Here is a 27,854-nt window from a genome sequence, read left to right as displayed (position 1 = left end):
TGGGACTCGGGATAAGCACCACTAATAACAAACTGTTGGACCTTTTAGAAATACATTTGCATGTGGCATGGAACAAATGCACAATTAAACTTCTGGCTGACTAGTGAAAAATATATGTTTTCCCTCATGTTTTTACTTGCATGTTCACCTCATACATGGAAGATTCTCTCTCTTTCTTATCTCTGGAACCTCCTCTCTGTGTCAGCATGGCAGCAAATGCAGTCGCAACCTCCAGCCCACAGGGATGCAAACTCTATGCCAGAATAACCGCTCCCCCATCTATGGCCTGCCTGGAAACCTCTGTCTATCTGCTGCCTGGATGTCTGCCGTTGATCTCTGAACAACATCTGCCTCCACCCTCTCTGTGTGTCAGCTTTAAAGACTGCTGCTGTCATTCAAACAGAATCCTTCCCCTTTCTGAATCATACCACTGAACCCCACATGGTATTATTGTTGGACAACCATAATGATACTTTCCCTTCCTTTTGGCCCTGGCTTAACAATACTGCTTCTCAGCAATGCACATTCCTTTTTTCACAAGAAATCACACAGCCAGAGAATGGTTTTAAACTGCAGAAAAAGCACTTCAATTCTGAGCTGTCAACTGTGTTCGCTTTGCAATGCTTTTGGTACAGGTATGTTATGAATTATAGGGTGAGGGTAGTAATGTGTTTGTTTATATTAGTATGTATACAGTGCAAACTGGACAACTGACCTGTTTACCCTGAACTCTTGGTATCTAAACACATGCTTAATGCAAAAATGTGCATGTCCATTTGTCCTTACATGAATCGCTTTTCCACTGTTCACTGCCTCCTCTGAAGGTAATGTCATGGCTCACTTACTGCCCCCATATGCATTATTTCACATATCCCTCCTTTTCTACTGCTCTGATCCCCTGGGATATCACTGCAGGAGAAACAAAAACAACTTTTCAAAAAAGAATGTATGCACTCCCAATTGAAGTGTCCATATTCGACATACCATATACATTGAACCCCAGGCTTCATTAATTATGCACATACTCCAGCTTCATACAACAACAACATTTCCAATCATATACAGTAATGTTGTTTCAACACATCAATAGATAGCATATATGTTTCATTGTTTTACTTTAGTTTTTTATCAGATCTCATCATCTTTTATCAGTGGTCTAATTCCCATTTTTGTATATTTGTGAAATATCCTTTTAAGACCACCTTTTTCTTTTTCTTTTTTCTTTTTATTTTTTAACGGATCTTTTTCTTTACTTTATCCGATTACCATCTTTGGATAAATAAATATATATGTGTGATTTTTTTTTTTTTTTGGTGATCTATTTATATATTAATATATGTATATATATTTTTTACATAAACATTCACAGACACAATGTACAATTAACATTGCCAGAAAATATACAGTTAAATGCATAACAATAGAAGAAACAAAAAACAAAAATGAAGATCAGCATTCTAGTTCCTGGTACCCAGAATATACTGGAACAGGCCTCAAGAGCGTCCTGTCCATCAACCTTTGCACTACAAATGCACATAGCGTTGTCATCAGCAGAACTCCTTCAGTCCAGCACTCCATGAGATCTCCTCCAAAGGCATCATCTTTATGGAATCTCGGCTCCTTATCTTCACTCCATTTTCTCGGTCTGGGGGCTTTCCTGGGGCCTCCGATCCCGTGGCAACCTCCAGGGGTCCAACGCTCAAGAATCTGACGCTGACGCAGCAAGGAATTATTTTTCTAAAGTAAATTTAAAAATAATTAAGTACTTAGCACATCACAATTGTCATCCCTCTTCTGCTAATTAACAAGGGGGGTCCTGGGAGTCTCTCTGCCATACATTAGTTCTGGTTACGAGAGACTTACCCAGAGTCTTTAGCTCACTATCTTTCACAAAGAAGAAATATCCCAAACATATCAGTCTTTGCCCTGCTCTGGGGCAGTCCAGCACCGAAATGCTAGGCAATTCTCCTCTGAACAAGAGTACCAACAGCATCCCCAGACACGTGTTTCGGTCTGGTTGGACCTCATCAGTAGGGAGGAGCTGTGCCTCTCTAAGAGTAGTGAGCAAGGGGTCCACGTCTGGATTCCCCTAGTAACTTAGGGTGAGACCCAAAGATACTTGAATATGCAAATTAACAAGGGGGGTCCTGGGAGTCTCTCTGCCAGACATTAGTCCTGGTTACGAGAGACTTACCCAGAGTCTTTAGCTCACTATCTTTCACAAAGAAGAAATATCCCAAACATATCAGTCTTTGTCCTGTCCTGGGGCAGTCCAGCACCGAAATGCTAGGCAATTCTCCTCTGAACAAGAGTACCAACAGCATCCCCAGACACGTGTTTCGGTCTGGTTGGACCTCATCAGTAGGGAGGAGCTGTGCCTCTCTAAGAGTAGTGAGCAAGGGGTCCCCGTCTGGATTCCCCTAGTAACTTAGGGTGAGACCCAAAGATACTTGAATATGCCGATTAACAAGGGGGGTCCTGGGAGTCTCTCTGCCAGACATTAGTCCTGGTTACGAGAGACTTACCCAGAGTCATTAGCTCACTATCTTTCACAAAGAAGAAATATCCCAAACATATCAGTCTTTGTCCTGCCCTGGGGCAGTCCAGCACCGAAATGCTAGGCAATTCTCCTCTGAACAAGAGTACCAACAGCATCCCCAGACACGTGTTTCAGTCTGGTTGGACCTCATCAGTAGGGAGGAGCTGTGCCTCTCTAAGAGTAGTGAGCAAGTGGTCCACGTCTGGATTCCCCTAGTAACTTAGGGTGAGACCCAAAGATACTTGAATATGCAAATTAACAAGGGGGGTCCTGGGAGTCTCTCTGCCAGACATTAGTCCTGGTTACGAGAGACTTACCCAGAGTCTTTAGCTCACTATCTTTCACAAAGAAGAAATATCCCAAACATATCAGTACTTGTCCTGCCCTGGGGCAGTCCAGCACCGAAATGCTAGGCAATTCTCCTCTGAACAAGAGTACCAACAGCATCCCCAGAAACGTGTTTTGGTCTGGTTGGACCTCATCAGTAGGGAGGAGCTGTGCCTCTCTAATAGTAGTGAGCATGTGAGGTACTGTTTTCATCGGGACACCGGTGGGGACGCGGGACGTCAGGCCATGTGTTGTTGGTGGCGTGTTTCGATGGGTGTGCCAAATGAAATGTTCGGAAAATGCATTTTTTCCCCACATTTCAGATTTTGCCAGGGTATCTGGGCAATAAATTCTGGGCAGATTTGGGCAAATCATACTTCTGCGGATTCCCACGGGTGTCCTCTTTTCGTAAATGCATGGGGTTCCCTGTTTTCCTTGGTGGCTTGGACACCCGAGACACATATCTGTATGTTGTGCTTGTCTGGAGAAAGCGTCAAATTCAGGTGTGGAAACAGACTTGAGGTTACCTGTGTTTTAGGCTTTCCCCTTGGCGCCCTGCTACGTGCATCCACATATGTGAGGCACTGTTTTCATTGGGACACCTGTTTTATTTCCCACATTTCGGACTTTGCGGTGGTGTCTGGGTAATAAATTCTGGGTCGATTTGTGCAAATCATACCTCTGCGGATTCCCATTGGTGTCCTCTTTTTGAAAATGCATGGGGTTCTCTGTTTACTTGGTGGCTTGGACACCCGATGCCCATATATGTATGTTCTGCTTGTCTGGAGAAAGTGTCAGTCAGGTGTCGAAACATACTTGGGGTTACCTGTGTTTTAAGCTTTCCCCTTGGCGCCCAGGTATTTGCACCCACACAAGTGAGGTACTGTTTTCCTCAGGACACGTGTGGGAACGTGGGACGGTAGGCCATGTGTTGTTGGCGGCATGTTTCGATGGGTGCGCTGAGTGAAATGTGCAGAAAATGTGTTTTTTTCCCCACATTTCAGACTTTGCAGGGGTCTATGGGTAATGAATTCTGGGCCGATTTGCACAAATCATACTTCCACGGATTCCCACGGGTGTCATCTTTTGGGAAATGCATGGGGTTCTCAGTTTTCCTTGGTGGCTTGGACACCCGAGGCTCACATCTGTATGTTGTGCTTGTCTGGAGAACGTGTCAAATTCCAAATCGAAACAGACTTGGTGTTACCTGTGTTTTAGGCTTTCCCCTTGGTGCCCAGGTAGGTTCACCGACACATGTGAGGTACTGTTTTAATCGGGACACTGGTGGGAATGCGGGACGCTAGGCCATGGGTTGTTGGTGGTGTGTTTCGATGGGTGTGCCGAGTGAAATGTTCGGAAAATGCATTTTTTTCCCACATTTCGGATTTTGCGGGGGTGTCTGGGCAATAAATTCTGGGCCGATTTGGGCAAATCATACCTCTGTGGATTCCCATGGGTGTCCTCTTTTCGGAAATGCATGGGGTTCTCTGTTTTCCTTGGTGGATTGGACACCCGAGGCACATATCTGTTTGTTGTGCTTGTCTGGAGAATGTGTCAAATTCAGGTGTCGAAACAGACTTGGGGTTACCTGTGTTTTAGGCTTTCCCCTTGGCGCCCAGGGAGGTGCACATACACATGTGAGGTATTGTTTTCATCGGGGCACCTGTGGGAACGCGGGACGGTAGGCCATGTGTTGTTGGCAGTGTGTTTCAATGGATGCACCGAGTGAAATGTGCAGAAAATGCTTTTTATTTCAACACATTTCGGACTTTGCAGGGGTGTCTGGGTAATAAATTCTGGGCCGATTTGCGCAAATCATACCTCTGTGGATTCCCACGGGTGTCCTCTTTTCGGAAATGCATGAGGTTCCCTGTTTTCCTTGGTGGCTTTGACACCTGAGTCCCATATCTGTATGTTGTGCTTGTCTGGAGTAGTGTCAAATTCAGGTGTCGAAACAGACTTGGGGTTACCTGTATTTTTGGCTTTCAACTTGGCGCCCAGATAGGTGCACCCACACATGTCATGTACCCTTTTCATCGGGACACCTGTTTTATTTCCCATATTTCGGACTTTGCGGTGGTGTCTGGGTAATAGATTCTGGGCCGATTTGCGCAAATCATACCTCTGCGGATTCCCACTGGTGTCCTCTTTTCGAAAATGCATGAGGTTCCCTGTTTTCCTTGGTGGCTTGGACACCCTAGGCCCATATCTGTATGTTGTGCTTGTCTGGAGAAAGTGTCAAATTCAGGTGTCGAAACAGACTTGGGGTTACCTGTGTTTTAGGCTTTCCCCTTGGCGGCAGGTAGGTGCACCCACACATGTGAGGTACTGTTTTCATCGGGACACCTGTGGGAACGTGGGACGGTAGGCCATGTGTTGTTGGTGGCGTGGTTCAATGGGTGTGCCGAGTGAAATGGGCGGAAAATGCGTTTTTTTCCCCACATTTCGGACTTTGCTGGGGTGTCTGGGCAATACATTCTGGGCCGATTTGTGCAAATCATACCTCTGCAGATTCCCACGGGTGTCCTCTTTTCGGAAATGCATGGGGTTCCCTGTTTTCTTTGGTGGCTTGGAGACCCGAGGCACATATCTGTATGTTGTGCTTGTCTGGAAAAAGTGTCAAATTCAGGTGTCGAAACAGACTTGGGTTTACTTGTGTTTTAGTCTTTCCCCTTGGCGCCCTGGTAGGTGCACCCACACATGTGAGGCACCGTTTTCATCGGGACACCTTTGGAAATGCTGGACATTAGTCCATGTCTTGTTGTGTGCGTGTTTCGATGGGTGCGCTGAGTGAAATGTGCAGAAAATGCGTTTTTTCCCCTACATTTCGAATTTGCGGGGGTGTCTTGGTAATAAATTCTGGGCCGATTTGCATAAATCATACCTCTGCAGATTCCCACGGGTGTCCTCTTTTCAGAAATGCATGAGGTTCCCTGTTTTCCTTGGTGGCTTGGACACCCGAGGCCCATATCTGTATGTTGTGCTTGTCTCGAGAAAGTGTCAAATTCAGGTGTCGAAACAGACTTGGGGTTACCTGTGTTTTAGGCTTTCCCCTTGGCGCCCAGGTGGGTGCACCCACACATGTGAGGTACTGTTTTCATCGGGACACCTGTGGGAACGTGGGACGGTAGGCCATGTGTTGTTGGTGGCGTGTTTCAATGGGTGTGCCTAGTGAAATGTGCGGAAAATGCGTTTTTTTCCCACATTTCGGACTTTGCTGGGGTGTCTGGGCAATACATTCTGGGCCGATTTGTGCAAATCATACCTCTGCGGATTCCCACGGGTGTCCTCTTTTTCGGAAATGCATGGGGTTCCCTGTGTTCCTTGGTGGCTTGGACACCCGAGGCACATATCTGTATGTTGTGCTTGTCTCGAAAAAGTGTCAAATTCCAAATCGAAACAGACTTGGGTTTACCTGTGTTTTAGTCTTTCCCCTTGGCGCCATGGTAGGTTCCACCACACATGTGAGGTACCGTTTTCATTGGGACACCTGTGGAAATGCGGGACATTAGTCCATGTCTTGTTGTGTGCGTGTTTCGATGGGTGCGCTGAGTGAAATGTGCAGAAAATGCGTTTTTTCCCCTACATTTCGACTTTGCGGGGGTGTCTTGGTAATAAATTCTGGGCCGATTTGCGTAAATCATACCTCTGCGGATTCCTACGGGTGTCCTCTTTTCGGAAATGCATGAGGTTCCCTGTTTTCCTTGGTGGCTTGGACACCCGAGGCCCATATCTGTATGTTCTGCTTGTCTGGAGAAAGTGTCAAATTCAGGTGTCGAAACACACTTGGGGTTACCTGTATTTTAGGCTTTCCCCTTGGTGCCCAGGTAGGTGCACCCACACATGTGAGGTACTGTTTTCATTGGGACACCTGTGGGTACTCGGGACAGTAGGCTAGGTGTTGTTGGTGGTGTGTTTCGATGGGTGCGCCGAGTGAAATGTGCAGAAAATGCTTTTTTTTCCCCCACATTTCGGACTTTGCGGGGGTGTCTGGGTAATACATTCTGGGCCGATTTGCGCAAATCATACCTCTGCGGATTCCCACGGGTGTCCTCTTTTCGGAAATGAATGGGGTTCCCTGTTTTCCTTGGTGGCTTGGACACCCGAGGCACATATCTGTATGTTGTGCTTGTCTGGAGAAAGTGTCAAATTCAGGTGTCGAAACAGACTTGGGTTTACCGGTGTTTTAGGCTTTCCCCTTGGCGCCCTGGTAGGTGCACCCACACATGTGAGGTACTTCATTTCAAAAACACAGGACATCCTGTCCTCACTCTCCTCCTATCACCTCCCCCCCTCTACTCCCTGCCCGTCCTCTGGCCCATATGCAGCCACCCCTCCTCTCTCCTTCTCTGCCTTTCCCCTTTTTTCTGCTGACAAGGTTTCGAGACAAGTCCGATCTATGAAAGTCTCGTCAAAACAAGTCCACCCCTGTTCCTCCAAAACTATCAAGGACCACATCAACGCCTTGGCTCCTGCCCTTGCTGACTTCTGCAACCACTCCTTCGCCTCTGGAGTCTTCCCATCCCCTCTCAAGCACTCCCTTGTGCACCCCCTTCTTAAGAAACCCTCTTCCGACCCTTCCTGCCCAGCTAACTATCACCCAATCTCTATCACTCCCTTCCTGGGCAAGCTCCTGGAGAAACTCGCCATCTCCCAGCTTAATCTCCATGCTGAATCTGTTGGTAGCCTTCATGACCATCAGTCTGGCTTCAGAGCCGCCAGAAGCACGGAAACTGCTCTCCTGAACATCCGTGAGGATCTACTCTCGAACCTTGATTCTAGCATTCCATGTGTTCTCATCTTGCTTGATCTCTCTTCTGCCTTTGATACTGTCAACCATACCATCCTGCTCAACCGTCTCTGCGATAACCTAGGTATCTCTGGACAGGCTCTGGCTTGACTGACCTCTTTCCTCTCAAATCGACCCTCCCAGGTCCAACTGTGGTCTTTCCTCTCTGACATCTTTTTCTCTACCTGTGGTGTACCCCAGGGTTCTAACCTCTCTCCCTGTCTGTTCAACCAGTATCTGGCACTTCTTGCCCACCGCATCGCTGCTCTCTGCCCCAACTTTCAGTGCTATGCTGATGATACCCAGCTCATTTTCAGGCTACTCTCGGCCTCCTCTGCTCCTTCCCTCATCTCTGATTGTCTTTCTGCTATCCAGGAATGGTGTGCCGCCAACGACCTCTGCCTTAATGCCAGTAAGACTGAGATTCTACTCATCGGCACACCCACTCCCTCCTTCCCTGCAGCTCTCTGGCCGGCCTCTCTTGGCCCTCTTCCTGCTCCTACCTGCAAGGCAAAATACCTCGGGGTCATCTTCGACTCCACACTCTCCTTCTCTCCTCACATTTCTGACGTTTCCAAGAAGTCACACTACCAGCTGCACCTCCTCAGACGTATCCTTCCTTTCCTCTCCTTCCCCCAGAAGCTCACTGTCTCCAGAGCCCTGGTTCTCTCAAAGCTGGACTACTGTAACAGCCTCTATCTAAATCTGCCTGCCTCTACTCTCCGCCCGCTGCAACTCATCCAGAACAGGACTGCGAGACTTGTGCTTGGCCTCAAGCCCAGGGACCGTATCTCTCCAGGACTGAAATCGCTACACTGGCTCCCTGTGGCTGCGAGGATTAAGTTCAAAACCCTCTGCATTGTCCACAAGGCCTTCTGGGGCTTTGGGCCAAACTACCTTCAACTCTCTCTTCCTAAATAACTTCCTTCTCGAGCTCTTCGCTCATCCGCCTCCAACTCCCTCAGGGTCAGCTGCTTCTCCAAGCAATGAGTTGGGGGTAGATCTCTCTCCGCAGCAGGGGCCTCCCTCTGGAACAGCCTTCCTGCCTCCCTGAAACTTGAGGAAAACCATCTCCGGTTCCGGAAGAACCTCAAAACCTTCCTCTTTGCTTCTGCTTTCTCTCCCCCTCTCCCCTGCTAAATCACTGAAACTGTACTGCATCAGCAACTGGGCCACTCACCAATCTCGGCCCTTGGCCCAGCCACTCTCCCCTTCACTGCCTCCCTGGCAACCCCTGCACTGCGGGACTGTCTCTGTATCCTTACAGTCCCCCTTCCCAGCACTTGTCTGCACTTATCCTGCACTTGCCACCAGCTGGCCCTTATTATTTATCTTGTATTTTACTAATCACTTTGTACTGCACTTTTCCCTCTCCCTTTCCCCCTTGCACTTTTCGCGTCCCCCCTACCCTTGCACTTGTGCGATCTGAATGACACCTGGCCTAGTAGGATCGTTTGTCTGTCTCCCCTTGTTCCCCCCTCCCTGCCTCGTCGCGCCCTGAAACAATTGTGTATAGGCGCGTTACAAATGCCATATGATATCATCATATCACTGTTTTCATCGGGACACCTGTGGGAACGCGGGACAGTAGGCCATGTGTTGTTGGCGGTGTGTTTTGATGGGTGCGCCGAGTGGAATGTGCAGAAAATGCATTATTTCCCCCACATTCGGACTTTGCGGGGGTGTCTGGATAATAAATTATGGGCCGATTTGCGTAAATCATACCTCTGCGGATTCCCACGGGTGTCCTCTTTTCAGAAATGCATGAGGTTCCCTGTTTTCCTTGGTGGCTTGGACACCCGAGTCCCATATCTGTATGTTGTGCTTGTCTGTAGAAAGTGTCAAATTCAGGTGTTGAAACAGACTTGGGGTTACCTGTATTTTTGGCTTTCCACTTGGCGCCCAGATAGGTTCACCCACACATGTCATGTACCGTTTTCATCGGGACACCTGTTTTATTTCCCACATTTCGGACTTTGCGGTGGTGTCTGGTTAATAAATTCTGGGCCGATTTGCGCAAATCATACCTGGGCGGATTCCCACTGGTGTCCTCTTTTCGAAAATGCATGGGGTTCCCTGTTTTCCTTGGTGGCTTGGACACCCGAGTCCCATATCTGTATGTTCTGCTTGTCTGTAGAAAGTGTCAAATTCAGGTGTCGAAACACACTTGGGGTTACCTGTATTTTAGGGTTTCCCCTTGGCGCCCAGGTAGGTGCACCCACACATGCGAGGTACTGTTTTCATCGGGACACGGGTGGGAACGCGGGACGCTAGGCCATGTGTTGTTGGCAGCGTGTTTCGATGGGTGCGCCGAGTGAAATGTGCGGAAAATGCATTTTTTTCCCCACGTTTCAGACTTTGCGGGGGTTTCTGGGTAATAAATTCTGTGCCGATTTGCGCAAATCATACCGCTGCGGATTCCCACGGGTGTCCTCTTTTCGGAAATGCATGGGGTCCCTGTTTTCCTTGGTGGCTTGGACACCCGAGGCCCATATCTGTATATTCTGCTTGTCTGGAGAAAGTGTCAAATTCAGGTGTCGAAACAGACCTGGGTTACCTGTGTTTTAGGCTTTCCCCTTGGCGCCCAGGTAGGTGCACCCACACATGTGAGGTACTGTTTTAATCGGAACACCTGTGGGAATGCGGGACAGTAGACCATGTGTTGTTGACAGCGTGTTTCAATGGGTGCACTGAGTGAAATATGTGGAAAATGCGTTTTTTTTCCCACATTTCGGACTTTGCAGGGGTGTCAGGGTAATAAATTCTGGGCCGATTCGCGCAAATCATACTTCTGCGGATTCCCACGGGTGTCGTCTTTTCGGAAATGCATGGGGTTCCCAGTTTTCCTTGGTGGCTTGGACACCCGAGGCACATATCTGTATGTTGTGCTTGTCTGGAGAAAGTGTCAAATTCCAAATCGAAACAGACTTGTTGTTACCTGTGTTTTAGGCTTTCCCCTTGGCGCCAAGGTAGGTGCACCCACACATGTGAGGTACTGTTTTCATCGGGACACCTGTGGGAACATGGGACAGTAGGCCATGTGTTGTTGGCGGCATGTTTCGATGGGTGCGCCGAGTGAAATGTGAGGAAAATGCCTTTTTTTCCCCACATTTCGGACTTTGCAGGGGTGTCTGGGTAATAAATTCTGTGCCTATTTGCAAAAAACATACCGCTGCGGATTCCCACGGGTGTCCTCTTTTCGGAAATGCATGTGGTTCCCAGTTTTCCTTGGTGGCTTGGACACCTGAGGCCCATATCTGTATTTTCTGCTTGTCTGGAGAAAGTGTCAAATTCAGGTGTCGAAACAGACTTGGGGTTACCTGTGTTTTAGGCTTTCCCCTTGGCGCCCAGATAGGTGCACCCACACATGTGAGGTACTGTTTTCATTGGGACACCTGTTTTATTTCCCACATTTCGGATTTTGCGGTGGTGTCTTGGTAATAAATTCTGGGCCGATTTGCGCAAAGCATACCTCTGCGGATTCCCACTGGTGTCCTCTTTTCGAAAATGCATGGGGTTCCCTGTTTTCCTTGGTGGCTTGGACACCCGAGGCCCATATCTGTATGTTCAGCTTGTCTGGAGAAAGTGTCAAATTCAGGTGTCGAAACACACTTCGGGTTAGCTGTATTTTAGGCTTTCCCCTTGTCGCCAGGTAGGTGCACCCACACTTGTGAGGTACTGTTTTCATCGGGACACCGGTGGGAATGCGGGACGCTAGGCCATGTGTTGTTGGTGGCGTGTTTCGATGGATGTGCGGAGTGAAATGTTCAGAAAATGCATTTTTTTCCCACATTTCGGATTTTGCGGGGGTATCTGGGCAATAAATTCTGGGCCAATTTTGGCAAATCATACCTCTGCGGATTCCCACGGGTGTCTTCTTTTCAGAAATGCATGGGGTTCCCTGTTTTCCTTGGTGACTTGGACACCCGAGGCACATATCTGTATGTTGTGCTTGTCTGGAGAAAGGGTCAAATTCAGGTTTCGAAACAGACTTGGGGTTACCTTTGTTTTAGGCTTTCCCCTTGGCGCCCAGGTAGGTGCACCCACACATGTGAGGTACTGTTTTCATCGGGACACCGGTGGGAACGCGGAACACTAGGCTATGTGTTGTTGGTGGCGTGTTTTGATGGGTGTGCTGAATGAAATGTTCGGAAAATGCATTTTTTTCCTACATTTCGGATTTTGCTTGGGTATCTGGGCAATACATTCTGGGCCGATTTGGGCTGATCATACCTCTGCGGATAACCACGGATGTCATCTTTAGGGAAATGCATGGGGTTCCCTGTTTTCCTTGGTGGCTTGGACACCCGAGACACATATATGTATGTTGTGCTTGTCTGGAGAAAGCGTCAAATTCAGCTGTGGAAACAGACTTGGGGTTACATGTGTTTTAGGCTTTCCCCTTGGCACCCTGCTACGTGCATCCACACATGTGAGGTACTGTTTTCATTGGGACACCTGTTTTATTTCCCACATTTTGGACTTTGCGGTGGTGTCTGGGTAATAAATTCTGGGCCGATTTGTGCAAATCATACATCTGCGGATTCCCATTGGTGTCTTCTTTTCGAAAATGCATGGGGTTCCCTGTTTCCTTGGTGGCTTGGACACCCGAGGCCCATATATGTATGTTCTGCTTGTCTGTAGAAAGTGTCAAAGTGAGGTGTCGAAACATATTTGGGGTTACCTGTGTTTTAAGCTTTCCCCTTGGCGCCCAGGTATTTGCACCCACACATGTGAGGTACCGTTTTCCTCAGGACACCTGTGGGAACGCGGGACAGTAGGCCATGTGTTGTTGGCGGCATGTTTCGATGGGTGCGCTGAGTGAAATGTGCAGAAAATGTGTTTTTTTCCCCACATTTCAGAATTTGCAGGGGTGTATGGGTAATAAATTCTGGGCCGATTTGCACAAATCATACTTCTGCGGATTCCCACGGGTGTCGTCTTTTGGGAAATGCATGGGGTTCCCAGTTTTCCTTGGTGGCTTGGACACCCGAGGCTCATATCTGTATGTTGTGCTTGCTGGAGAGAGTGTCAAATTCCAAATCGAAACAGACTTCGTGTTACATGTGTTTTAGGCTTTCCCCTTGGTGCCCAGGTAGGTTCACCCACACATGTGAGGTACTGTTTTCATCGGGACACCGGTGGGAACGCGGGACGCTAGGCCATGTGTTGTTGGTGGTGTGTTTCGATGGGTGTGCCGAGTGAAATGTCCGGAAAATGCGTTTTTTCCCACATTTCGGATTTTGGGGGGTGTCTGGGCAATAAATTCTGGGCCGATTTGGTCAAATCATACCTCTGTGGATTCCCACGGGTGTCCTCTTTTCGGAAATGCCTGGGGTTCCCTGTTTTCCTTGGTGGATTGGACTCCCGAGGCACATATCTGTTTGTTGTGCTTGTCTGGAGAAAGTGTCAAATTCAGGTGTCGAAACAGACTTGGGGTTACCTGTGTTTTAGGCTTTCCCCTTGGCGCCCAGGGAGGTGCACATACACATGTGAGGTACTGTTTTCATCGGGACACCTGTGGGAACGCGGGACGGTAGGCCATGTGTTGTTGGCGGTGTGTTTCAATGGGTGCGCTGAGTGAAATGTGCAGAAAATGCATTTTTTTTCAACACATTTTGGACTTTGCAGGGCTGTCTGCGTAATAAATTCTGGGCCGATTTGCGCAAATCATGCCTCTGCGGATTCCCACAGGTGTCCACTTTTCGGAAATGCATGCAGTTCCCTGTTTTCCTTGGTGGCTGGACACCCGAGGCCCATATCTGTATGTTGTGCTTGTCTAGAGAAAGTGTCAAATTCAGGTGTCGAAACAGACTTGGGGTTACCTGTGTTTTAGGCTTTCCCCTTGGCGCCCAGGTAGGTGCACCCACACCTGCGAGGTACTGTTTTCATCGGGACATGGGTGGGAACGCGGGACGCTAGGCCATGTGTTGTTGGCAGCGTGTTTCGATGGGTGCACCGAGTGAAATGTGCGGAAAATGCATTTTTTTCCCCACGTTTCAGACTTTGCGTGGGTTTCTGGGTAATAAATTCTTTGCCGATTTGCGCAAATCATACCGCTGCGGATTCCCACGGGTGTCCTCTTTTCAGAAATGCATGGGGTCCCTGTTTTCCTTGGTGGCTTGGACACCCGAGGCCCATATCTGTATATTCTGCTTGTCTGGAGAAAGTGTCAAATTCAGGTGTCGAAACAGACCTGGGTTACCTGTGTTTTAGGCTTTCCCCTTGGCACCCAGGTAGGTGAACCCACACATGTGAGGTACTGTTTTAATCGGAACACCTGTGGGAACGCGGGACAGTAGACCATGTGTTGTTGACAGCGTGTTTCAATGGGTGCACTGAGTGAAATATGTGGAAAATGCGTTTTTTTTTCCCACATTTCGGACTTTGCAGGGGTGTCAGGGTAATAAATTCTGGGCCGATTCGCGCAAATCATACTTCTGCGGATTCCCACGGGTGTCGTCTTTTCGGAAATGCATGGGGTTCCCAGTTTTCCTTGGTGGCTTGGACACCCGAGGCTCATATCTGTGTGTTTTGCTTGTCTGGAGAAAGTGTCAAATTCCAAATCGAAACAGACTTGGTGTTACCTGTGTTTTAGACTTTCCCCTTGGCGCCCTGGTAGGTGCACCCACACATGTGATGTACTGTTTTCATCGGGACTCCTGTGGGAACGCGGGACAGTAGGCCATGTGTTGTTGGCAGTCTGTTTTGATGGGTGCGCCGAGTGGAATGTGCAGAAAATGCGTTTTTTTTCCCCACATTCGGACTTTGCGGGGGTGTCTGGGTAATACATTCTGGGCCGATTTGCGCAAATCATACCTCTGCGGATTCCCACGGGTGTCCTCTTTTCGGAAATGAATGGGGTTCCCTGTTTTCCTTGGTGGCTTGGACACCCGAGGCACATATCTGTATGTTGTGCTTGTCTGGAGAAAGTGTCAAATTCAGGTGTCGAAACAGACTTGGGTTTACCGGTGTTTTAGGCTTTCCCCTTGGCGCCCTGGTAGGTGCACCCACACATGTGAGGTACTTCATTTCAAAAACACAGGACATCCTGTCCTCACTCTCCTCCTATCACCTCCCCCCCTCTACTCCCTGCCCGTCCTCTGGCCCATATGCAGCCACCCCTCCTCTCTCCTTCTCTGCCTTTCCCCTTTTTTCTGCTGACAAGGTTTCGAGACAAGTCCGATCTATGAAAGTCTCGTCAAAACAAGTCCACCCCTGTTCCTCCAAAACTATCAAGGACCACATCAACGCCTTGGCTCCTGCCCTTGCTGACTTCTGCAACCACTCCTTCGCCTCTGGAGTCTTCCCATCCCCTCTCAAGCACTCCCTTGTGCACCCCCTTCTTAAGAAACCCTCTTCCGACCCTTCCTGCCCAGCTAACTATCACCCAATCTCTATCACTCCCTTCCTGGGCAAGCTCCTGGAGAAACTCGCCATCTCCCAGCTTAATCTCCATGCTGAATCTGTTGGTAGCCTTCATGACCATCAGTCTGGCTTCAGAGCCGCCAGAAGCACGGAAACTGCTCTCCTGAACATCCGTGAGGATCTACTCTCGAACCTTGATTCTAGCATTCCATGTGTTCTCATCTTGCTTGATCTCTCTTCTGCCTTTGATACTGTCAACCATACCATCCTGCTCAACCGTCTCTGCGATAACCTAGGTATCTCTGGACAGGCTCTGGCTTGACTGACCTCTTTCCTCTCAAATCGACCCTCCCAGGTCCAACTGTGGTCTTTCCTCTCTGACATCTTTTTCTCTACCTGTGGTGTACCCCAGGGTTCTAACCTCTCTCCCTGTCTGTTCAACCAGTATCTGGCACTTCTTGCCCACCGCATCGCTGCTCTCTGCCCCAACTTTCAGTGCTATGCTGATGATACCCAGCTCATTTTCAGGCTACTCTCGGCCTCCTCTGCTCCTTCCCTCATCTCTGATTGTCTTTCTGCTATCCAGGAATGGTGTGCCGCCAACGACCTCTGCCTTAATGCCAGTAAGACTGAGATTCTACTCATCGGCACACCCACTCCCTCCTTCCCTGCAGCTCTCTGGCCGGCCTCTCTTGGCCCTCTTCCTGCTCCTACCTGCAAGGCAAAATACCTCGGGGTCATCTTCGACTCCACACTCTCCTTCTCTCCTCACATTTCTGACGTTTCCAAGAAGTCACACTACCAGCTGCACCTCCTCAGACGTATCCTTCCTTTCCTCTCCTTCCCCCAGAAGCTCACTGTCTCCAGAGCCCTGGTTCTCTCAAAGCTGGACTACTGTAACAGCCTCTATCTAAATCTGCCTGCCTCTACTCTCCGCCCGCTGCAACTCATCCAGAACAGGACTGCGAGACTTGTCCTTGGCCTCAAGCCCAGGGACCGTATCTCTCCAGGACTGAAATCGCTACACTGGCTCCCTGTGGCTGCGAGGATTAAGTTCAAAACCCTCTGCATTGTCCACAAGGCCTTCTGGGGCTTTGGGCCAAACTACCTTCAACTCTCTCTTCCTAAATATCTTCCTTCTCGAGCTCTTCGCTCATCCGCCTCCAACTCCCTCAGGGTCAGCCGCTTCTCCAAGCAACGAGTTGGGGGTAGATCTCTCTCCGCAGCAGGGGCCTCCCTCTGGAACAGCCTTCCTGCCTCCCTGAAACTTGAGGAGAACCATCTCCGGTTCCGGAAGCACCTCAAAACCTTCCTCTTTGCTTCTGCTTTCTCTCCCCCTCTCCCCTGCTAAATCACTGAAACTGTACTGCATCAGCAACTGGGCCACTCACCAATCTCGGCCCTTGGCCCAGCCACTCTCCCCTTCACTGCCTCCCTGGCAACCCCTGCACTGCGGGACTGTCTCTGTATCCTTACAGTCCCCCTTCCCAGCACTTGTCTGCACTTATCCTGCACTTGCCACCAGCTGGCCCTTATTATTTATCTTGTATTTTACTAATCACTTTGTACTGCACTTTTCCCTCTCCCTTTCCCCCTTGCACTTTTCGCGTCCCCCCTACCCTTGCACTTGTGCGATCTGAATGACACCTGGCCTAGTAGGATCGTTTGTCTGTCTCCCCTTGTTCCCCCCTCCCTGCCTCGTCGCGCCCTGAAACAATTGTGTATAGGCGCGTTACAAATGCCATATGATATCATCATATCACTGTTTTCATCGGGACACCTGTGGGAACGCGGGACAGTAGGCCATGTGTTGTTGGCGGTGTGTTTTGATGGGTGCGCCGAGTGGAATGTGCAGAAAATGCGTTTTTTTTCCCCACTTTCGGACTTTGCGGGGGTGTCTGGGTAACAAATTATGGGCCGATTTGTGTAAATCATACCTCTGCAGATTCCCACAGGTGTCCTCTTTTCGGAAATGCATGCGGTTCCCGGTTTTCCTTGGTGGCTTGGACACCCTAGGCCCATATCTGTATGTTGTGCTTGCCTGGAGAAAGTGTCAAATTCAGGTGTTGATAAAGACTTGGGTTTACCTGTGTTTTAGGCTTTCCCCTTGGCGCTCTGATAGGTGCACCCACACATGTGAGGTACTGTTTTCATTGGGACACCTGTGGGAACGCGGAACAGTAGACCATGTGTTGTTGGCGGTGTGTTTTGATGGGTGCGCCGAGTGAAATGTGCAGAAAATGTGTTTTTTCCCCACATTCAGACTTTGCTTGGGTGTCTGGGTAATAAATTCTGGGCCGATTTGTGTAAATCATACCTCTACGGATTCCCACAGGTGTCATCTTTTCTGAAATGCATGCTGTTCCCGGTTTTCCTTGGTGGCTTTGACACCCGAGGCCCATATCTGTATGTTGTGCTTGTCTGGAGAAAGTGTCAAATTGAGGTGTTGATAAAGATTTGGGGTTACCTGTGTTTTAGGCTTTCCCCTTGGTGCCCAGGTAGGTGCACCCACACATGTGAGGTACCGCTTTCATCGGGACACCTGTGGGAATGCGGGACGTTGGTCCATGTGTTGTTGTGTGCGTGTTTCGATGGGTGTGCCGAGTGAAATGTGCAGAAGATTCGTTTTTTCCCCTACATTTTGACTTTGCGGGGGTGTCTGGGTAATACATTCTGTGCCGATTTGCGCAAATCATACCTCTGCGGATTCCCACTGGTGTCCTCTTTTCGAAAATGCATGGGGTTCCCTCTTTTCCTTGGTGGCTTGGACACCCGAGGCCCATATCTTTATGTTGTGCTTGTCTGGAAAAAGTGTCAAATTCAGGTGTCAAAACAGACTTGGAGTTAGCTGTGTTTTAGGCTTTCCCCTTGGCGCCCAGGTAGGTGCACCCACACATGTGAGGTACTGTTTTCATCGGGACACCTGTGGGAACGCAGGACGGTAGGCCATGTGTTGTTGGCAGTGTGTTTCGATGGGTGCGCCGAGTGAAATGTGCAGAAAATGCATTTTTTTCCCCCACATTTCGGATTTTGCGGGGGTGTCTGGGTAATAAATTCTGGGCCAATTTGCGTAAATCATACCTCTACTTATTCCCACAGGTGTCCTATTTTCGGAAATGCATGCGGATCCCGGTTTTCCTTCGTGGCTTGGACACCCGATGCCCATATCTGTATGTTGTGCTTGTCTGGAGAAAGTGTCAAATTCAGGTGTCGAAACAGACTTGGGGTTATCTGTGTTTTAGGCTTTCCCCACTTTTGTCCAGGTTGGTGCACCCACACATGTGAGGTACCATTTTCATCGGGACACCTGTGGGAATGCGGGACAGTAGGCAATGTGTTGTTGGTGGTGTGTTTTGATGGGTGCGCCGAGTGAAATGTGCAGAAAATGCATTTTTCCCCTACATTATGATTTTTTGGGGGGGTGTCTGGGTAATAAATTCTGGGCCAATTTGCGTAAATCATACCTCTACTTATTCCCACAGGTGTCCTATTTTCGGAAATGCATGCGGATCCCGGTTTTCCTTCGTGGCTTGGACACCCGATCCCCATATCTGTATGTTGTGCTTGTCTGGAGAAAGTGTCAAATTCAGGTGTTGAAACCGACTTGGGGTTACCTGTATTTTAGGCTTTCCCCTTGGCGCCCAGGTAGTTGCACCCACACATGTGAGGTACTGTTTTCATCGGGACACCTGTGGGAATGCGGGACAGTAGGCCAAGTGTTGTTGACGGTTTGTTTCGTTGGGTGCGCCGAGTGAAATGTGCGGAAAATGCGTTTTTTCCCCACATTTTGGACTTTGCGGTGGTGTCTGGGTAATAAATTCTTTGCCGATTTGCGCAAATCATACCTTTGAAGATTCCCACGGGTGTCCTCTTTTCAGAAATGCATGGGAATCCCTGTTTTCCTTGGTGGCTTGGACACCCGAGGCACATATCTGTATGTTGTGCTTGTCTGGAGAAAGTGTCAAATTCAGGTGTCGAAACAGACTTGGGTTTACCTATGTTTTAGGCTTTCCCCTTGGCGCCTTGATAGGTGCACCCACACATGTGAGGTACTGTTTTCATCGGGACACCTGTGGGAACGCGGGACAGTAGACCATGTGTTATTGGCGGTGTTTTTTGATGGGTGCGCCGAGAGAAATGTGCAGAAAATGCGTTTTTTTCCCCACATTCGGACTTTGCTTGGGTGTCTGGTTAATAAATTCTGGGCCGATTTGTGTAAATCATACCTCTGCGGATTCCCACAGGTGTCATCTTTTCTGAAATGCATGCTGTTCCCGGTTTTCCTTGGTGGCTTTGAGACCCGAGGCCCATATTTGTATGTTGTGCTTGTCTGGAGAAAGTGTCAAATTGAGGTGTTGATAAAGACTTTGGGTTACCTGTGTGTTAGGCTTTCCCCTTGGTGCCCAGGTAGGTGCACCCACACATGTGAGGTACCGTTTTCATCGGGAGACCTGTGGGAATGCGGAACATTAGTCCATGTGTTGTTGTGTGCGTGTTTCGATGGGTGCGCCGAGTGAAATGTGCAGAAAATGCATTTTTTCCCCTACATTTTGACTTTGCGGGGGTGGCTGTCATGATGCCTACCCCCGGAGCACCAGGCCAGGCCCAGCACCCCCGGGAGCAGGCATCACGCCCCCGGGGAAAAGTCCAGCGGCCCTTTATAGGGGCTCTTTGGACTCTGTCCTGGCGCCGTTGGCGCCAGGCTCATGTTGGACATCAGTCCTGGCGCCATAAGCGCCAGGCTCATAAGGGGAAGTGTTTGGTGCACTTACCTGAAGCAGACCATGCTGCACACTCACCTGATGCAGACCATGCTGCATGAAGAACCAAGCCAAATGAGGCTTAGGAGGAACTATTTTTCTGATGGAACTATTTTGTTACTTGGGTGGGGCTGTGGAAGAATACTCACCTGGAACTTCTTCCAAAGCTATTTAAGCCACGCCCGGACAACCACACGTGCTTCGCGTTGTTCTGCATCCCAGCAGCTGAACGCTCACCGTGTCTGCTCCTGCACCTGGACTCCAGCCATGCCCGCCTCGAACCTGGAGCACCTGTAAGGGAATAAGAGAAGAGAAAGGTGAAAACCAAGAACTTATTCAACCTTCTTACCTGCATCCGGAATCTTCACGCCAGCATTCCTGAAGGAAGACTTTCATTTAAAAGCACCGCGTTGCTCGCTGCAGAGCCGCGCTTCACTCACCTGTTCCCGAGACGCCGCCCGGCTCCATCGCGGCTCTCAGCACCGGTCGCCACATCTCTGCACCTAAGGGAGAGAAGAAGAGACAAAAGGTGAGCAAGGGAACACAAGAGGAAAGCCGAATTTTCAGCCATATTACTTACCGGCTTTTCTTGGTGAACCCATTCCACATCTCGGGTCGGCACCGCATCTTTGGCAGGTACCGCACCCCGGCCCCTATGGGGAAAGGACATTTTTAGCCATATTACTTACCAGCTTTTCTTGGTGAATCATTCCACATCTCTGGTCGGCGCTGCATCTTTGGCAGTTACCGCACCCTGGCCCCTATGGGGAAAGGACAAAAGACATTACTGGGGAATTATAAAGACATTTAGAGGGGTCGCCCTCATCACTAACTCACCTGATTTTACCACCGGCAATTTAACCCCTCAACGCATCGCCTTTGTTCTGCACCTGAAATAAAGGACAGAAAAGACAACATAAAAGGAGGCTCACACTTGAACTTTTGCATCTTCATACTTACGGCGTATTGCTCAGAAAAGTCAAGTGGATGTGCCAGCGCCATTCTGAAAAACAGTGAAGTAACTGGACGAACATGCGCCCCTGCACCAGAAGCAGGATGGAGAGTTCATCCTTCCAAACCATAAGGTGAGCTTAAACCGGGGGTTTTGGAGGAATCAGAGAGGAACGAAGGGGGCAAGGGGGGAGCAAGAACACTATTCGGCAGACAGTTAATCCCCTTTCTCATCTGCAGAAGGATAATCCTACGGGCCCGACAAGCAAGATTTGGGGGTCCTGTTCAATCGGTGGTCCGAATTCTGCGCATCACGTTTGAAGAGGCCACAGCAACCCAGACCAGACCAGCGCCTCCGTGGGAGCCAGGTGAGTGTTACAGTGTCTGGGTAATAAATTCTGGGCCGATTTGCGCAAATCATACCTCTGCGGATCCCCACTGGTGTCCTCTTTTCGAAAATGCATGGGGTTCCCTCTTTTCCTTGGTGGCTTGGACACCCGAGGCCCATATATTTATGTTGTGCTTGTCTGGAAAAAGTGTCAAATTCAGGTGTCAAAACAGACTTGGGGTTACCTGTGTTTTAGGCTTTCCCCTTGGCGCCCAGGTAGGTGCACCCACACATGTGAGGTACTGTTTTCATCGGGACACCTGTGGGAACGCAGGACGGTAGGCCATGCGTTGTTGGCGGTGTGTTTTGATGGGTGCGCCGAGTGAAATGTGCAGAAAATGTGATTTTTTCCCCCACATTTCGGATTTTGCGGGGGTGTCTGGGAAATAAATTCTGGGCCGATTTGCGTAAATCATACCTCTACGGATTCCCACAGGTGTCCTCTTTTCGGAAATGCATGCAGATCCCGGTTTTCCTTGGTGGCTTGGACACCCGAGGCCCATATCTTTATGTTGTGCTTTTCTGGAGAAAGTGTCAAATTCAGTTGTCGAAACAGACTTGGGGTTATCTGTGTTTTAGGCTTTCCCCACTTTTGCCCAGGTAGATGCACCCCCACATGTGAGGTACCATTTTCATCGGAACACCTGTGGGAATGCGGGACAGTAGGCAATGTGTTGTTGGCGGTGTGTTTTGATGGGTGCGCCGAGTGAAATGTGCAGGAAATGCATTTTTTCCACTACATTTCGACTTTGCGGGGGTGTCTGGGTAATAAATTCTGGGCCGATTTGCATAAATCATACCTCTACGGATTCCCACGGGTGTCCTCTTTTCGGTAATGCATTAGGTTCCCTGTTTTCCTTGGTGGCTTGGACACCCGAGTCCCATATCTGTTTGTTGTGCTTGTCTGAAGAAAGTGTCAAATTCAGGTGTCGAAACAGACTTGGGGTTACCTGTAATTTTGGCTTTCCACTTGGCGCCCAGATAGGTGCACCCACACATGTCATGTACCGTTTTTATCGGGACACCTGTTTTATTTCCCACATTTCAGACTTTGCGGTGGTGTCTGGGTAATACATTATGGGCGATTTGAGCAAATCATACATCTGTGGATTCCCACTTGTGTCCTCTTTTCGAAAATACATGGGGTTCCCTGTTTTTCTTGGTGTCTTCGACACCCGAGGCCCATATCTGTATGTTCTGCTTGTCTGGAGAAAGTGTCAAATTCAGGTGTCGAAACACACTTTGGGTTACCTGTATTTTAGGCTTTCCCATTGGCTCCCAGGTAGGTGCACCCACACTTGTGTGGTACTGTTTTCATCAGGACACCTGTGGGAACGCGGGACAGTAGGCCAGGTGTTGTTGGCGGTGTGTTTCGATGGGTACGCCGAGTGAAATGTGCGGAAAATGTATTTTTTTCCCCCACATTTCTGACTTTGTGGGGGTGTCTGGGCAATACATTCTGGGCCAATTTGCGCAAATCATACCTCTGTGGATTCCCACAGGTGTCCTCTTTTCAGAAATGCATGGGGTTCCCTGTTTTCCTTGGTGGCTTGGACACCCGAGGCTCAGATCTTTATGTTGTGCTTGTCTGGAAAAAGTGTCAAATTCAGGTGTTGATAAAGACTTGAGGTTACCTGTGTTTTAGGCTTTCCCCTTGGTGCCCAGGTAGGTGCACCCACACATGTGAGGTACTGTTTTCATCGGGACAACTGTGGGAATGCGGGACGATAGTCCATGTGTTGTTGTGTGCGTGTTTCGATGGGAGCGCCGAGTGAACTGTGCAGAAAATGTGTTTTTTCCCCTACATTTCGACTTTGCGGGGGTGTCTAGGTAATAAATTCTGGGCCGATTTGAGCAAATCATACCTCTGTGGATTCCCACTGGTGTCCTCTTTTCGAAAATACATGGGGTTCCCTGTTTTCCTTGGTGTCTTCGACACCAGAGGCCCATATCTGTATATTCTGCTTGTCTGGAGAAAGTGTCAAATTCAGGTGTCGAAACACACTTGGGGTTACCTGTATTTTAGGCTTTCCCCTTGGCTCCCAGGTAGGTGCACCCACACTTGTGAGGTACTGTTTTCATCGGGACACCTGTGGGAACGCGGGACAGTAGGCCAGGTGTTGTTGGCGGTGTGTTTCGATGGGTGCGCCGAGTGAAATGTGCAGAAAATGCGTTTTTTTCCCCCACATTTCAGACTTTGCGGGGGTGTCTGGGTTATACATTCTATGCCGATTTGCGCAAATCATACCTCTGTGGATTCCCACAGGTGTCCTCTTTTCGAAAATGCATGGGATTCCCTGTTTTCCTTGGTGGCTTGGAAACCCGAGGCTCATATCTGTATGTTCTGGTTGTCTGGAGAAAGTGTCAAATTCAGGCGTCGAAACATACTTGGGGTTACCTGTTTTTTAAGCTTTCCCCTTGGCAACCAGGTATTTGCACCCACACATGTGAGGTACCGTTTTCATCGGGACACCTTTGGGAATGCGGGACAGTAGGCCAGGTGTTGTTGGCGGTGTGTTTCGATGGGTGAGCCGAGTGAAATGTGCGGAAAATGTGTTTTTTTCCCCCACATTTCGGAATTTGCAGGGGTGTATGGGTAATACATTTTGGGCGGATTTGCGTAAATCATACTTCTGCGAATTCCCACTGGTGTCGTCATTTCGAAAATGCATGGGGTTCCCAGTTTTCCTTGGTGGCTTGGACACCCGAGGCTCATATCTGTATGTTGTGCTTGTCTGGAGAAAGTGTCAAATTCCAAATCGAAACAGACTTGGTGTTACCTGTGTTTTAGGCTTTCCCCTTGGTGCCCAGGTAGGTTCACCCACACATGTGAGGTACTGTTTTCATTGGGACACCGGTGGGAACGTGGGACGCTAGGCCATGTGTTGTTGGCCGCGTGTTTCAATGGGTGCACAGAGTGAAATGTGCGGAAAATGCATTCTTTTCCCCACATTTCAGACTTTGCGGGGGTGTCTGGGTAATACATTCTGGGCCGCTTTGCGCTAATCATACCGCTGCAGATTCCCACGGGGGTCCTCTTTACGAAAATGCATGGGGTTCCCTCTTTTCCTTGGTGGATTGGACACCCGAGGCCCATATCTTTATGTTGTGCTTGTCTGGAAAAAGTGCCAAATTCAGGTGTCAAAACAGACTTGGGGTTACCTGTGTTTTAGGTTTTCCCCTTGGCGCCCAGGTAGGCGCACCCAAACATGTGAGGTACTGTTTTCATCGGGACACCTGTGGGAACGCAGGACAGTAGGCCATGTGTTGTTGGCCGTGTGTTTCGATGGGTGCGCCGAGTGAAATGTGCAGAAAATGCATTTTTTTTCCCCACATTTCGGATTTTGCGGGGTTGTCTGGGTAATAAATTCTGGGCCGATTTGCGTAAATCATACCTCTACGGATTCCCACAGGTGTCCTCTTTTCGGAAATGCATGTGGATCCCGGTTTTCCTTGGTGGCTTGGACACCCGAGGCCCATATCTGTATGTTGTGCTTGTCTGGAGAAAGTGTCAAATTCAGGTGTCGAAACAGACTTGGGGTTATCTGTGTTTTAGGCTTTCCCCACTTTTGCCCAGGTAGGTGCACCCACACATGTGAGGTACCATTTTTATCGGGACACCTGTGGGAATGCGGGAAAGTAGGCAATGTGTTGTTGGTGGTGTGTTGTGATGGGTGCGCCGAGTGAAATGTGCAGAAAATGCGTGTTTTTCCCTACATTTCGACTTTGCGGGGGTGTCTGGGTAATAAATTCAGGGCCGATTTGCATAAATCATACCTCTGCGGATTCCCACTGGTGTCCTCTTTTCGAAAATGCATGGGGTTCCCTGTTTTCCTTGGTGGCTTGGACACCTAAGGCCCATATCTGTATGTTCTGCTTGTCTGGAGAAAGTGTCAAATTCAGGTGTTGAAACCGACTTGGGGTTACCTGTATTTTAGGCTTTCCCCTTGGCACCCAGGTAGGTGCACCCACACATGTGAGGTACTGTTTTCATCGGGACACCTGTGGGAACGCGGGACAGTAGGTGAAGTGTTGTTGACGGCGTGCTTCGTTGGGTGCGCCGAGTGAACTGTGCGGAAAATGCGTTCTTTCCCCACATTTCGGACTTTGCGGTGGTGTCTAGGTAATAAATTCTGGGCCGATTTGCGCAAATCATACCTTTGCAGATTCTCACTGGTATCCTCTTTTCGGAAATGCCTGGGGTTCCCTGTTTTCCTTGAAGTCTTGGACACCCGAGTCCCATATCTGTATGTTTTGCTTGTCTGGAGAAAGTGTCACATTCCAAATCGAAACAGACTTGTTGTTACCTGTGTTTTAGGCTTTCCCCTTGGCGCCCAGGTAGGTGCACCCACACATATGAGGTACTGTTTTCATCGGGACACCTGTGGGAACGTGGGACAGTAGGCCATGTGTTGTTGGCGGCATGTTTCAATGGGTGCGCCGAGTGAAATGTGCGGAAAATGTGTTTTTTTTCCCCATATTTCAGACTTTGCAGGGGTGTATGGGTGATACATTTTGGGCGGATTTGCGTAAATCATACTTCTGCGGATTCCCACGGGTGTCGTCTTTTCGGAAATGCATAGGGTTCCCAGTTTTCCTTGGTGGCTTGGACACCCAAGGTTCATATCTTTATGTTGTGCTTGTCTGGAGAAAGTGTCAAATTCCAAATCGAAACAGACTTGGTGTTACCTGTGTTTTAGTCTTTCCCCTTGGTGTCCAGGTAGGTTCACGCACACATGTGAGGTACTGTTTTCATTGGGGCACCGGTGGGACTGCGGGACGCTAGGCCATGTGTTGTGGGCGGCGTGTTTCGATGGGTGCGCCGAGTGAAATGTGCGGAAAATGCATTTTTTCCCCCACATTTCTGACTTTGCGGGGGTGTCTGGGCAATACATTCTGGGCCGATTTGCGTAAATCATACCTCTGCGGATTCCCACGGGTGTCCTCTTTTCGGAAATGAATGAGGTTCCCTGTTTTCCTTGGTGGCTTGGACACCCGAGTCCCATATCTGTATGTTGTGCTTGTCTGAAGAAAGTGTCAAATTCAGGTGTCGAAACAGACTTGGGGTTACCTGTATTTTTGGCTTTCCACTTGGCACCCAGATAGGTGCACCCACACATGTCATGTACCGTTTTTATCGGGACACCTGTTTTATTTCCCACATTTCAGACTTTGCGGTGGTGTCTGGGTAATAAATTTTGGCCCGATTTGAGCAAATCATACCTCTGTAGATTCCCACTGGTGTCCTCTTTTCGAAAATACATGGGGTTCCATGTTTTCCTTGGTGTCTTCGACACCCGAGGCCCATATCTGTATGTTCTGCTTGTCTGGAGAAAGTGTCAAATTCATTTGTCGAAACACACTTGGGGTTACCTGTATTTTAGGCTTTCCCTTTGGCTCCCAGGTAGGTGCACCCACACTTGTGAGGTACTGTTTTCATCGGGACACCTGTGGGAACGCGGGACAGTAGGCCAGGTGTTGTTGGCGGTGTGTTTCGATGGGTGCGCCGAGTGAAATGTGCAGAAAATGCGTTTTTTCCCCCACATTTCGGACTGTGCGGGGGTGTCTGGGTTATACATTCTGGGCCGATTTGCGCAAATCATACCTCTGCGGAATCCCACAGGTGTCCTCTTTTCGAAAATGCATGGGGTTCCCTGTTTTCCTTGGTGGCTTGGAAACCCGAGGCCCATATCTGTATGTTCTGCTTGTCTGGAGAAAGTGTCAAATTCAGGTGTTGAAACATACTTGGGGTTACCTGTGTTTTAAGCTTTCCCCATGGCAACCAGGTATTTGCACCCACACATGTGAGGTACCGTTTTCATCGGGACACCTGTGGGAATTTGGGACGGTAGGCCATGTGTTGTTGGCAGCATATTTCGATGGGTGAGCCGAGTGAAATGTGCGGAAAATGTGTTTTTTTTCCCCACATTTCAGAATTTGCAGGGGTGTATGGGTAATACATTTTGGGCGGATTTGCGTAAATCATACTTCTGCGGATTCCCACGGGTGTCGTCTTTTCGGAAATGCATAGGGTTCCCAATTTTCCTTGGTGGCTTGGACACCCAAGGTTCATATCTTTATGTTGTGCTTGTCTGGAGAAAGTGTCAAATTCCAAATCGAAACAGACTTGGTGTTACCTGTGTTTTAGTCTTTCCCCTTGGTGCCCAGGTAGGTTCACGCACACATGTGAGGTACTGTTTTCATTGGGGCACCGGTGGGACTGCGGGACGCTAGGCCATGTGTTGTGGGCGGCGTGTTTCGATGGGTGCGCCGAGTGAAATGTGCGGAAAATGCATTTTTTCCCCCACATTTCTGACTTTGCGGGGGTGTCTGGGCAATACATTCTGGGCCGATTTGCGTAAATCATACCTCTGCGGATTCCCACGGGTGTCCTCTTTTCGGAAATGAATGAGGTTCCCTGTTTTCCTTGGTGGCTTGGACACCCGAGTCCCATATCTGTATGTTGTGCTTGTCTGAAGAAAGTGTCAAATTCAGGTGTCGAAACAGACTTGGGGTTACCTGTATTTTTGGCTTTCCACTTGGCGCCCAGATAGGTGCACCCACACATGTCATGTACCGTTTTTATCGGGACACCTGTTTTATTTCCCACATTTCAGACTTTGCGGTGGTGTCTGGGTAATAAATTTTGGCCCGATTTGAGCAAATCATACCTCTGTAGATTCCCACTGGTGTCCTCTTTTCGAAAATACATGGGGTTCCATGTTTTCCTTG

This window comes from Ambystoma mexicanum, chromosome 12 (assembly GCF_040938575.1).
Source record: "Ambystoma mexicanum isolate Mex_15411 chromosome 12, UKY_AmexF1_1, whole genome shotgun sequence".
Taxonomy (NCBI): Eukaryota; Metazoa; Chordata; class Amphibia; order Caudata; family Ambystomatidae; genus Ambystoma; species Ambystoma mexicanum.
Note: the sequence above shows the minus strand (reverse complement) of the source record.